The following is a 12919-nucleotide window of genomic DNA, read 5'->3' as shown; positions in this document are numbered from 1 at the left end:
ATATTGTTAGTGGCTGCATAGGCTCCCGATGGAAATTATGATACTACATTTCCATTTTGAACCTTCATTAAGAGCTATTCTAACATTGGGGGAGGCAAGCTCATTATAATCTAAATCTTTTTGACATGTCCTAAAATTACACAACTAACTTTTGAGTGCTCATGTGTTGTATTTATTTCATTTTGTCCCCACTAACAGCATGGATACAGGTATGATGATTCCCATTTTATGGCACGAAAACAAAGAGAAATTGTTTCTCCAAAACTAAACAGCTAGTTAAGTGGTTGATGAGGCTTTGGATCAGCCTGCTCAACTCCATACTTAATCAATCTAAGCTTTAACACATTCTCTCAACTTTAGGAAATCAAACTAAATCCATTCTCACCATACAATTACAGATTCATCATTTGACAGAACATTACTAGAATAAATTTGAACTAGTTTCAATATGTATCTTTATCCAGAAAGACAATTAGGCACCTATTGGAAATAATTTGAAACTCACAATTTCAAGCAGAGAACGAATGACCATAACTCAATCCAGGGTAAGTAAATAAATAAAAGGTGACATGCTCTCTATCCATAAATAAACCTCTTAAAAACTTCCATCCATAGCTACAGCTTAATTTTTAAAAAGTGTTCAAATAATACATACCATGACAGACATTTGTTATTAACATAGGATTTCAGCACACTTTTTAAGAAGAGTTCAACAACAGAAAATCTCTATTTTAATTAACATTGTGCTTTTAAAAATAACCAGAGTAAGGAGGTCTGAAAGTGGAACCTATTTCCTAGCAGTATAATATTAATCTCTTCAAGTTTTCAACTAAATCTATTTATGTTTTTAGGAAAATCTCAAATACTTTTTAATAAAGTCACTGTCAATAAATGGCAATTGGTCTGGAAACTGCACTAACTTTCAGATCATGAGGATACTTTGAGATACACAAAGAACTCAGGAAAGAGGGTAATGGCAAATTCCCAAAGAGCAGGAAAATGCATAAAAAGTAGGTCCTGACTGTGTATCATTCAAAATGAGCACTAGAACAATTTCACAAGAACCCCTGGAAAATGAGTGAAGGAAGTCTAGGGTCTCTGAGTACAACGGTCAAGTGGTTCAACTTGGGAAGACTTTGATGGCACACATCTCAGAACTGCTACCCACACACTCTATGTTAACTGATGACTAGCACAAGTGACTACATTAACATGCACACGCAAGTGGTTTTAATAGTTAAAGCTATCATCAAGGGAAGGGGAGTAAACTTCAAAAATATTACTGATGGCCAAAGTTAGACTAGTAATAACTGTCATGTATTGGCTATATGACTCTGAATAAGTCTTAACTTCTCTGAATCACAGCCATGTATAAAATAGGGATGGTAGTAATTGTTCCAAAGGGATGTGGTGAGGAATGAGACAAATCAAAATAAGGAGTAAGGTACCTGACTCAGAATAAATACTCAAAAACATTAAATAATACTAATTAATAGTAATTAAAGTATTTTAAACATATCACCCCAGATAAGCAACAATTATTTTGAGTATTTCTATTATCTCGTTTCTTTTCAAGTATCCACAGACACCTATACCTTTTAAGGCATTTTTGGGGGAAAGTTATAGTAAATTTCTTGATTCTCTGTAAATCCTTTATTAATTTCAACCCTTCTGCTATTCAATGTACAGCAACACAGCCTATCTTCTGTTTTGCCCTAATTGTCCCATTTTTGTTACCTGTGGTCAACCATGGTCCAAAAGTAATAAATGAAAAATCCTGGAAACAGACAACTTACAAGTTTTAAATTGCATACTGTTCCAAGTAGTGTGATGAAATCACTATCTCCTCTGTCTTGCCTGTTGGACATGATGTCTGATGCATCCATAGTGATATGTACTGGCCCCATTAGTCACTCAGTAACCCTCTCCATTGTCAGGTTGATTGTTACAGTTCAGCAGTGCTTCTGTTCATATTTCCCTTATTTTTCTTTTTTGGTAGTACTGAGATTTGAACTCAGGGCTTCATGCTTTGCTAGACAGGCATTCTACCACTCAAGCCAAGTCCTCAGCCTCTTACTTTACTTAATAATGGACCCAAAGTACAAGAGTAGTGATGATGACAATTTGGAATGCCAAAGAGAAGCCCTAAAGTGCTTCCTTCAAGTGAATGGATAAGAGTTCACAACTTAATAAAGAAAACAATCATATAACGTTTACTGTAAGACTCAAACTTCCATGCATGAAATTGTAAAGGAGGAAAAGGAAATTCTTGCTAGTTTTGTTGCTGCATATCAAACTGCAAAAGTTATGACCACAGTGATAAGTGATTAGTGAAGATGGAAAAGGCATTAAATGTGTATGTCCAGGAACAAACAAAGTATGTATAGGGTTCACGACTATCAGTAGGTTCACATACTCATTGGGGGCCTGGAAACACATTCCCTCTGGATAAGAGGAACTACTATATTATCACCTAGATTTTCCATCTTCAAAAGTACAGTGTTTCAGCTGGGAACTGGTGGCTTATGCCCATAATCCTAGCTACTCAGGAGGCAGAGATCGGGAGGATCATGGAAGGGAGGGGAGAGAAGGAGACAGAGGAAAGGGAAAAAGAAGAGAGGGGAGGAAAGAAGTAAATTCAGGACAACACAGGTATTTTGGCTAGAGTGACCTTTTTCAATGCATTCCACTGCTTCATGCTTTCGAGTACCGCGGTGTTCTTGCATTCCCTAATTTATTACTGGCAGTGATGCTGGCATGCATTTGCAATCATTTATGAATGAAGAGGACACAGATTTGAGAATCCACTGAGCCTGTAGGTTGCAGAATGAAGCAACTTACACTGCAACACAGCCTGAGGCAAGTCACAGTATGGTTATGAGCAGAAGAATTTGCACACACAGCAAAATTAAGCATTTGTGCATGGCTTGTGTTAAATAAATTCAGAGGACTCATTTAGCCAAGATTGAATAAATACACTCAGAAAAATAATACAATTAATGAATAAAGGAACTGGCTTAATTAAGGCTACTCGCCTGTTTAAAGCATGCATTTTGCATGACCATCTGGAAGTAATTTTTCCACAAAAATGACAAATTGAAGAGATCAGGTAAAATACTGACTTCTCACTCTGAGTCTGTAAAGTATAAGAACAGAATCTACTCTGCTCATCGTTATTATTAGATACAAGTGTTTATAGTATGTTGAGTTTGCCTTTTTTGGGTGGGGAGGGGCAGTACTGGGGATTGAACTCAGGTCCACGGTCTTGCTAGGCAAGTGTTGTACCACTTCAGGCACACCACAGTTCTTTTAAAAGAAAAAAAAAAGTTTGTTTTTCAGGTAGGGGCCAAGGCCAATTTGGCATTGGACCACAATCCTCCTACTTCTGCCTCCCAAGGGATGTAGGCATTCAACACCATCCCAGATTGTTTCTGAGATAGGGTGTCACTAACTTTTGCCAAGGATGGCCTCAAACTCTGATCCTCCTGTCTCTCTCTTCAAAGTAGCTGGGGATTACAGCCCTGTGCCACCATGCCCCACTCAAGTCTGCCTCTCTCTTCTGATCCAACTCTCTTAAATGGAAACACTGTTTACCTACTACACTGTGAGGCAACATCTAAAATAGGATAGATTTCACATGATAGGAAAAATTTATGAATGTAATATTTCCTTATAGTTCTTATTTCATGTAGAGTGAATGAGAGCTATTGCTAAGGTAAAAACTAACTGAAGGAAGAAGATTATCTTCTACTGGCTTCTTAATAATCTAACTTTGTAAATGGATTTAAAATCTGAATAAATCATATTACTAGGTTAGTACTGTTTCAAATAAAACATAGATGACTAACAGAATATTAATTTTTGCCTAGATTAAGAAGCTGTAACTAGGCTGTTTTAGACTAAATGTGTTACATACGGAGAAAACCTTCAAATGAATGTTAACCCTTTTGTTGTTGTTTTGAGACAGCGTCTTACTAAAGCTGGCTCCAACTCTAGGGCACAAATGATCCACCTGTCTTGGCCTCCTGAGTAACTGGCACTACAGGTGTGCATTTTTAACTTTTAACTTTAGTTTAATTTTGTTTTTGTTTGTTTTGCAGTACTAGGGCTTGAACTCAGGGCCTCGCACTTATAGGCAAGCATTCTACTATCAAGCTTCTCTGCCAGCCCTTCATTTTAATATATGATGCAAATACAGGTAAACTATTTCCTTCTAAATGAACAAATTAGTATGTGTAATGTGTACAATATCTAAAACGATCTTATAACAGCCATAAACTGATCACAAATTAAAGTTTTAATAAATCCCATCTTAGCCTCTCTCACTTGAAGAGCTGGATTCCTCCAGAGAAAATTGTTAGAGAATAAGAAAGCCAGTGATAATAGCAACTTTCAGCCTGACAATCATTATCTCCAAATAATTGCCCAGAAGTTATAACACTGAAGCCTTTGTATTGTCTGCATGATCAAAATGAACCTTCAAATACTTCTACCACCATAGAGAAGACAAAATAATCCAAAATCTCCTCCATTCTTTTTTAAAACGTTACTCCTTTTCAACTAGAAAGTGGGAATACAGTCATGAAATAAAAAGGCAAAAGAAATGAGAAAGCAACCCTATATCTGAAAAAGCACATTCAGCGTTATCTCAGTGGGAAGGAGGGGTATGCATACACACCACAGCAGTGAATTTTGTCGGTCTTTCCTGGTCAGCAGTATAAACCAATACTGAAAAAGATATCTATCGCCTCTCTTTTAATCATATTTATGCTGATTTTGAGGGAACACCTCTAGCTTCTGACAAAATACTTTTATGTATTATTTTAAAATTTATTATTTAAAAGTTAACATTTTTTCTGAAAAATGCATTGACTCCTTCCTTTCCAAAACTTAGAAGTGTCTTGAAATAGAAAGGTTTTTTTCAGACATGTATTCAACTTTTTTATATTGTTGCTGGTGATTCACAAATTTTAAGTTTCTACAGTCTTAAAACTTTCTAGACCTAATTTCTCTTTCATTTTATCCCTGAAGTATAATTTGGCTTTTCCAAGTTGCGTGCACCAGTTCAAAAAGCTCTTCTTTACCTCAAAAGCAGGCTGTGAATAATCTAGCTCTACGAGGTAAACAGGCCCTATGGCAAGAGATTGCCAGCAGCCATGTTTTAATGTGTTTTCCCTGTAACCAGTTAATGCATTACATGGGACTGAACTTTAGCCTGCAGCAAATACAATTTGAACAAACTTTTACATCAAGCATCCTAACATCTAGATACACGTGCCTTTGTACTATTAAAAGAAAGGAGTTTCCCTTTCACCCAATATTAAATAGCATATCATTGGTTTCTAGTTTGTTTCTGAAATATCCCTATTAGGCCACCTTACATAATACTTCCAAATCACCTTTAAAAAAAAGGAAATTTTCACTTTCAAAGTATACCAAGCAGTTAGAAGTTTTGGGGGGAATACATTCAGTATCTTGACTAAAAGTTTGAGGAGAAATATTCTATAGCACCAAATGACTTAATAAAAGAAATCCCTGCGAAAGAGCTTAACTTTAAGTATAATTAGTGTAGAATTTAAAAACCATTAGAGAATGTCTCCTACATTCATAACTTTAGTAATCCTTAACATTAAGTAGGTTCTGGCTGCTATAATTAACAACATCAGAGTACTAAAACAATTATTATAGATTGCTGTAGGGGGGTTGTTTTCTATTTATCTGTTAATCAAAAGATCAAACACTGATCAAATGCGAAGAGATGTTAACACTGGTCAGGTACTAAACATGTGAACAGGCAGTGTGGTCTACTAAGGACAACATAAGAGTCTCAATTATAAAATCCCACAGCTTTTTAACCGTTAGAAATCACTTTATAAGTAATTCATAAAGGTACAAATAAAATAAATGTGAGTTATTGGATAAAAAGGATCTGAAAGAACTACTCACAAGTTATCTGCTTATCTTTATTACCTGAACCAGGTAAATGCACATTTTCACAGGTAATGTATCATAAGTCAGCCAAGAAGCTCACAACCATATTGGCCTACGGTATTTGTTCAAAGAGTATTCTCTGAATCAGTGACTCTCAAAGGAGTTCCCAAGACTACAAATCAGTCCATGTAACAAGAGGTACTAATCATGGCCATGTGCTGAGCATGTGAACACTGCTTCAGCACTAAGATATGTTGAAAACCATTGATTAATATTTTGAACTGAAGTAATGGTTGGGGTGGGATGCCCCCACTAGAGGCACTATGACTGAGAGCTCTACCAGCATTTAGTGGATGGGGCTAGATGCTCCTCAATGTACAAACAGTCCCATGAATGAAAGGGTCTTCAATCTATGACTTTACACATGTAAGTATTTCAGCATGATGTAACTTCACATTTGCTTATTTGTGATTTCATAAATCAGTAGGAATCACTAGGTAAATGCAGAAAACTACACCTAGCTAAACTGACCCTCTGAGGAATTCAGCAATTCACAAAACATGCATGCACACACCTAAAGAAACCAATGAACTACATATTCACATCTACATTGTTACAACTTTCCAAAGACCTTTACTTCTTCTAGTAACTCAACATACTCCTTCCACTGCTGGCTTCCACAAGCAAATTTTTTCAAGACAAAATACCATAATTATCATAGCATTTAACCTCTCAATGTGTGCAAAACAGTTGTAAGCTTCTTTTTTAATGTGTCACTATGAAGTTTTTGAATTTTATGGTCCTAATTTATTTCTCCTATAAGTTTTACTGTTTTTAATTGCTCAATTTTGCATAGCAGTGATTCTTAGGACTGCATCTTGTTATAGAACTGAGTGTATTTTAATATAAATCCCCTTCTTCTCAACTTTATATACAGGTAGAATGGCATGGTATTTTAAATGTATAGTGTTTATACCATTTATTTTAATAACTGAATCAATCCATTATTTCTTTTCATTAGTATTTTTGGTGTCATATCTAAAGACCAAAGTTCAAACAGATTTTCTCCTGTTTTCTGGAAATTCTAGTTTTGCTTTTTACTTAGGTCTGTCTTCTTAGAGAATCACTTGTCACTACATAATACAATTTAAAGATTGCTTTTGTCTATGAATATCATTAATACAGCTACCATTTGATTAGTGTTTCATGGTGTCTTTCTCCATCCAACATCCTGCTTTTTGCAGGCAATATATAGCCATATCTTGCTTTTTTAGTCAAAATGACATTTTCTTTGAACTAGTATGGTCACATTTAAAGTGATTATTGATGCAGTGAACTGGAATTTACTAGTTGTTTCTATTTGTTCCATCTATTGTTTCTCATTGTGTCCTTTCCTCTCATGTTAAATGAGCAAGGGGTGGGGTGAAGGCATTTGAACTCAAGGACTCAGGCTTACTAGGCAGGTGCTCTACCACTTGAGTCACTCCACCAGCCCTATTTTTGTGTTGGAAATTTTCGAGATAGTGTCTCTCAAACTATTTGCCCAGGCTGGCTTTGAACTGCAATTCTCATGATGTCTGCTTCTTAAGTAGCTAGGATTATAGACATGAGCCACCAGTGCCTAGCTAAATGAGCATTTTTAGTAGCTCTAGCTTCTCTGACTTATCTTTTTTTTTTTAGTTGCTGCCCTATGGTCACAATATACATCTTTATTTAACCATTCTACCTTCAAATATATTGTCTTATGTGTAATATTTATCTTATAAAGAATATATTCAATACCCTCCTATCCTTTGTATTATCTTATTTCTGATTTTACATGATACAAATACAACATACTCCTATGTTTCCTTTGTAACATCTTCTAGAACAATTAAAAATAAGATAAAAATAAGAAAATTTTTATTTTACATTTTCAGTACTCTTATTTCTGTAGGTCCAAGTTTCATCTATCTGAGTGAACAATTTAATATTCCTTATAGAACAGATTTACTGGCAAGTCCTTTCAGCTTTTGTTTCAGTACATCTTCGTATCATTTTTTTCATTTTTTTGTTATTGGGTTATTGATATGTAACTGATGCTGGCCTAGAAATCAGTATGTACCCCAGGCTGGCCTCAAACTCATGACCCTCCCTTCTTAGCCTCCTAAGTACTGGGTCTGAAGTTCTGTCTTTTAGTATTTTATTTATGTATTTATTTATTTCAGTGGTGCTGGGGTTTGAACACAAGGCTTCACATTTGCTAGGTGGTGCTCTTACCACTTGAGCAGCACCCCCAGCCCTTCTTGCTCCAGTTATTTTTTAGATAGGGTCTTGGTCTTTTGGCCCCAGGCCAATCTTAGACCACAATCCTTCTACCTATGCCTCCCATGCAGGTAGGACTGAGGTCATGTGCCACCACTCTTGTCCAAACTGGCCTCAAACGTCCACCCTCTGATTTCTACCTCCTGGGTAGCTGGGATTACAGACACATCCCACCACACCCAGCCCCTTTCAGTATTTTAAAAGTTAACTGTCTTCTTGAAGTCTCTGCTGTAACTTTTTGTACCTCTGTAAGTAGTGTTTTTCTTTCCTTCTTGATTACCTTCAAGATTATTTTGGTTTCACCCTTTTTTTACTTAAGTTTGAATATATGTCTAGATGTGTTTTACGTAAGGTTTTTTTCTGGGGGGGGTGGGGAGGAACAGGCAGAATATTTATCCTGCTTGATGCTAAGCTTCTTGTATCTATGATTTGATATCTGCCATTAATTTTGGAAAACTACCATTTACTGAACTATTTCTTCTGCCCTCTCTTCTGGGATTCCAATTATGCATATGTTAAAATGGTTGCTATTTCCAAGCTCTTCAATGTTTTTGTTTTTGTGATGCAGTTGGGTAATTACTCTTGACATATCTACAAATGCACTGATTTTTCCTCAGCTGTGACAAATCTTCTGATGACCTCAAAGGCATTCTACATCCCTGGTGTTTTTCATTTCCAGCATTTCCTTTTGATTCTTAGCCTCTGATCTGTTGGTTGAAATCATCCATCTTATCCTTCATTTTGTCCATAACACACAGTCATTTTAAATTTCCCTGTTGGATAATAGAATCTACCTCAATCTGAGGACGCTTTTGAAACTGCTCCTTCTCTAGGAAGTTTCTTTTTTAATATTTTCATATGCCTCTAGTTTTTCACTAAAGGCTGGATGTGTTGTGTAGCACAGTAGAGACTGAGGCAAGTAATGTTTATGACTAGAAATGACTACACCTTTTCTTTGTAAGGCTTTCAGTTGCACAGATTATGTTAAACTAGTTTGGAGCTAGGATGAGTTTATCATGTTGCTATGGTTATTCTTGGTACATCAGACTTCATTTTTCTGTAGAATAGCTTTTATATACGGTAAGGATGGTTTAACTAGAGCAATGTCTGCCTGATTTTTGTACTGTGCCTCTTTGCATAATCCTGTGTCTTTCCCTAGACTATTCTATGGTTGTGGATACTTATTCAAAGCTTCTTAGTATGGTAACGGGATGGGAGATGCAGTCAATTGTTTTTGTTTTTGTTTTGTTTTTCTTAAATTAAGGTTCAGTCTAAGTCACACATGTCCCTAGATCTCAGAGGTATGGCATTCTCCATTCTCCTGGCCCTCCCCTGACCACAAGATGAGGTTAGGTGCCCTTCCCCCAGACATTAACATTCTTGCCTTTTTCTCCCCACCCCCAGTACAGTGAATGTTCACCAACAGGTCCAGAAGGATGCCCCCTTACCTCTCAGCAGACTGAAGCTTTTATTTTACAAGGAGACAGAAGGGAAGAATCTGAGAGATTTCTTGACCCTTTCAAAAGCTCTATTGCTGTTCCCATCCACTGGGTATACATACAGAGCAGATACTCCCCAGGGCTTTTCCAACATTTTCTAATATTATACCTATTAAGCTTGTGGATAAAGAGCTTGCAAGATGATGCACTCAGCCTTCATTAGTTTGACAGCTGTTCTACCTCAACTCTTTTTACCAGTGTCCAACAGCGTCTGCTGAAGGTAAATTTACATTCCCATCTACACTCACTCTCTCTCTGCAAGTACTGTCTTAAACTTTGAGCTAGTGGTTTGCTCTCTGGCCTTAGTTTTTTAAACGGTCTCAAAAAAGTCATGAATTCTAAATTCATGATTTTGTTAAAGCAAAGCAAAACTTCTTTTTGTCCCACAGCCAAAGAAAAAAGATGGTTATATTATGTATGAATTATTTCAGGATAGTAAAGGAGGTGTTATAATTATTTGGTATAAGAAAAGAAGCCCTTACTGGATATGATAAAGTTGAGAAACAGTAAGTCAAAAAGATAGCTCAAAACAAATGCCCTTTAACCAGCACCTAACATAACAATGAACATTTAGGCCAAAATTTATTAGTAACAACCAAAATTGGGCTGCAATTTACCTGCACAGCCTTTTTTCTACTTTACTAAATTTAAAAAGTACCACATTTGCAAAATTTTAGTACCTCAATCAGAGAAGCAGGGGAACAGTATGTGCAACAGAAGCCTCAAATTCTCCTGTGCAAATACAACTGGTTGAGGAAGGGAGCCAATTAGTTAAAACATACCCTTTTCATTTCAACTCCAATTTAGTACCTATTAAGAACCAGACCCCACCTTTTTACAAATTTAATAAAGCTGGTATATTATTGCAGTCTACCTGGGCAACCAGTTTCTGTTCATATGTGAAAAAAATTAAATTCTTTTAAACAATTCCAGCTTTCCGGGATTCCCTAATAGGTTTTTTTAACTGATGATATTCACATATTTTATTAATTTACTCTTCAGCTTAAATACTTCGTTTTCTTTGTAACTACGCTTGTTAACACTATATGATGTTCATGTGTTGGCTTTTTATTATCACCGCTTTAGAAAAAGAGGAATATCCATGGCCTCTCAGTGAAATAGAAACACTGGTATTTTCCATGAATTGAAATCTAGCTTTAAGGTTCTTCACATTCCTATTTCTTAATAACGCTCTTTTCCTCCCTTAATGTGTTGTATCTACTTCCTGTTTTCAAACGTGTACAAATGCAACGTTTTCACCATATTAAATAACCCAAGCCACGTCTGAGATACAACAGCTTAAACACTGTTGTATCACATTATATTTTAAAAATTAACAAGATTTTATGTTGTAAGCTAAATTAAGTCAAACAACGAAGAACTTCCCAGAACCCAAAGAACTGTTAAAGCTAATTTTTTCAGGAGACTGAACTTCTAACAAGTAATTTCTATGAATTTCCTTTTTTTATTAAAAAAAAAAAATCAAGTCCTGTTTTGCATTCTCATAGATTACTGTAAAACCTGACCACTGTGAGCAATTTCCTCAAACCCTGTGGACAGTCCTTTCAAGCCTAGAAACCTATCAAGTTTATAAAGTGAGAGAGAAAACACTGTAAAAAAAAAAAATACCACTGGGAGGAGGCCCTGAAGAAATACCCTCGAATTTTTGTCTCTTTTCCAAGACATTTTACTCGAAAGGGCTCGAAGCAATTCTAGAGTGTAAAGTCCTTCGTGGAGGGGGCAAAAGCACCAGGTAAAGGCTTTCCTTGAGGAAGCAAGATGAGGGAAAAGCAAGAAATCATTCCTTAGGAGACCACCAACCGCTATATTGTGGAGAAATCTTCACCCTCCGCTTCCTGCCAGCAACTGATAAAGAAAACCATCTTAAAAAAAAAAAAAAAGAGCGGTCCACTCAACACCCTACAACAAAAGGGCAGTTTAAAAGGAGGCACTCTTCTTAAGTGTTGTAAGTCTCAAACACACACGTTTGAGAGCCGGTTAAGACATCAGTCCTACTTCACCTACTCCGCAGGCCGCACTCAGAGCTGAAGTCATTAAAGCCATGGAAGGCCACTGCAACCTTCGCAGAAAGGAGAAGCCCTGGGGAGAAACTCGATTTTGGAGAAGCGAGGGACTGGCTGGAGAAGAGACGGCGCCAGCTGCTCGTTTCCTAGCAAAACGAAGCAAAGCTAAGCAAAGAAAAGTCGAAGTCTAAGCCCGGCGCGGGGGAAGGAGGAACGCTGACCACAGGAAACAGGAGCTGCGGCATCCAGGAGGAAGGGAATCCCGAGGGCGGAGCCCCTGGGGACACGGGGGTGTGTGGGGAAGGATGTGCTGAGAGAGAGGGGGACAAGGATGGGCTGAACCCAAGACAAGAGCCGCGGGGATGAAGAGGGCAGTGCCCTGGGCAGATGTTACTCGGCCAGGAGGGGAGGGAATGGTCCGGGTCCGACGGAAGGAACCAGACCCGGCAGCCGGGGGGCGCGGTGAGGTCAATCTGCCTTCCTTAGCAGATTCCTTAGCTGCGGCCAGAGCACCACCCCTCCTTTTCCCTGCGCTGGGCTCCCCCAGGTCCCGAGGCGTGGGGTAAGGCAGAACCCCAGAGTCTAGTGCCCGGAGTGGGCTTTACCTTCGCGGGAGGCTGGACAGACTCCAGCCCGAGCTCCTCCCGCCGCCGCTCCGCGTCCAGAGTGGGATGAGGCACCCTCCGGCCTTCTGCCCTCACCACTTCCCCTTTCCCTCGCCCCGGCCCTGTAGCTCCGCTACCGCGGGTTTCTGATGCCGCCGCGACGCTGCCTCCCCGCCCCCCTCCGCCTCCTCCCTCAACCTCTCAGAGGCTCACTCTGGAGGCCGCCATCTTCATCCAGACTTAGAGCGCCGCGCCCCAATGCGCTTGCGTCGCCGCCGCCCAGGCTGTCACGAGACCAGTCAGCTGACTTCAGCACTTCCGCCTTTACCCCCGCCCTTCCCGTTGTCCCATTCGCTCCCTTCCGGGAAATACTGCATTTCGCCGGCCCTTTGTCCCGCCTCCCAGCACATGCACATGCGCAGAGTGACGAGGCCGGCCGTGGGATCGGGAATCCACGCAGCCCGTGAGGAGCCCCGCCCCTCGGCGCGAGCTGAGGCCACGCCCCGAACGCGCGCGCGATGGTCACGCCCCCGAACGCGCGCAGGAAGGCCACGCC

General features: G+C 38.8%; 1 protein-coding gene across 2 annotated transcripts in view; it reads right to left on the bottom strand.

The window, feature by feature from the left end:
* Dnajc13 (DnaJ heat shock protein family (Hsp40) member C13) overlaps positions 1 to 12528 on the bottom strand; it is a 118548-nt gene extending 106020 nt beyond the window's left edge. For both annotated transcript variants that reach the window (XM_020172670.2, XM_074058908.1), the window contains exon 1: positions 12364 to 12528. The gene's annotated coding sequence lies outside the window, so the exon portion shown is untranslated. The remainder of the gene's footprint in view (positions 1 to 12363) is intronic.
* Between the last annotated feature and the right edge of the window lie 391 nt (positions 12529 to 12919).

Source organism: Castor canadensis, chromosome 17 (assembly GCF_047511655.1).
Source record: "Castor canadensis chromosome 17, mCasCan1.hap1v2, whole genome shotgun sequence".
In the NCBI taxonomy this organism is placed as follows: domain Eukaryota; kingdom Metazoa; phylum Chordata; class Mammalia; order Rodentia; family Castoridae; genus Castor; species Castor canadensis.
The sequence above is the reverse complement of the archived record's forward strand: the minus strand, read 5'-3'. Positions and strand labels throughout refer to the sequence as shown.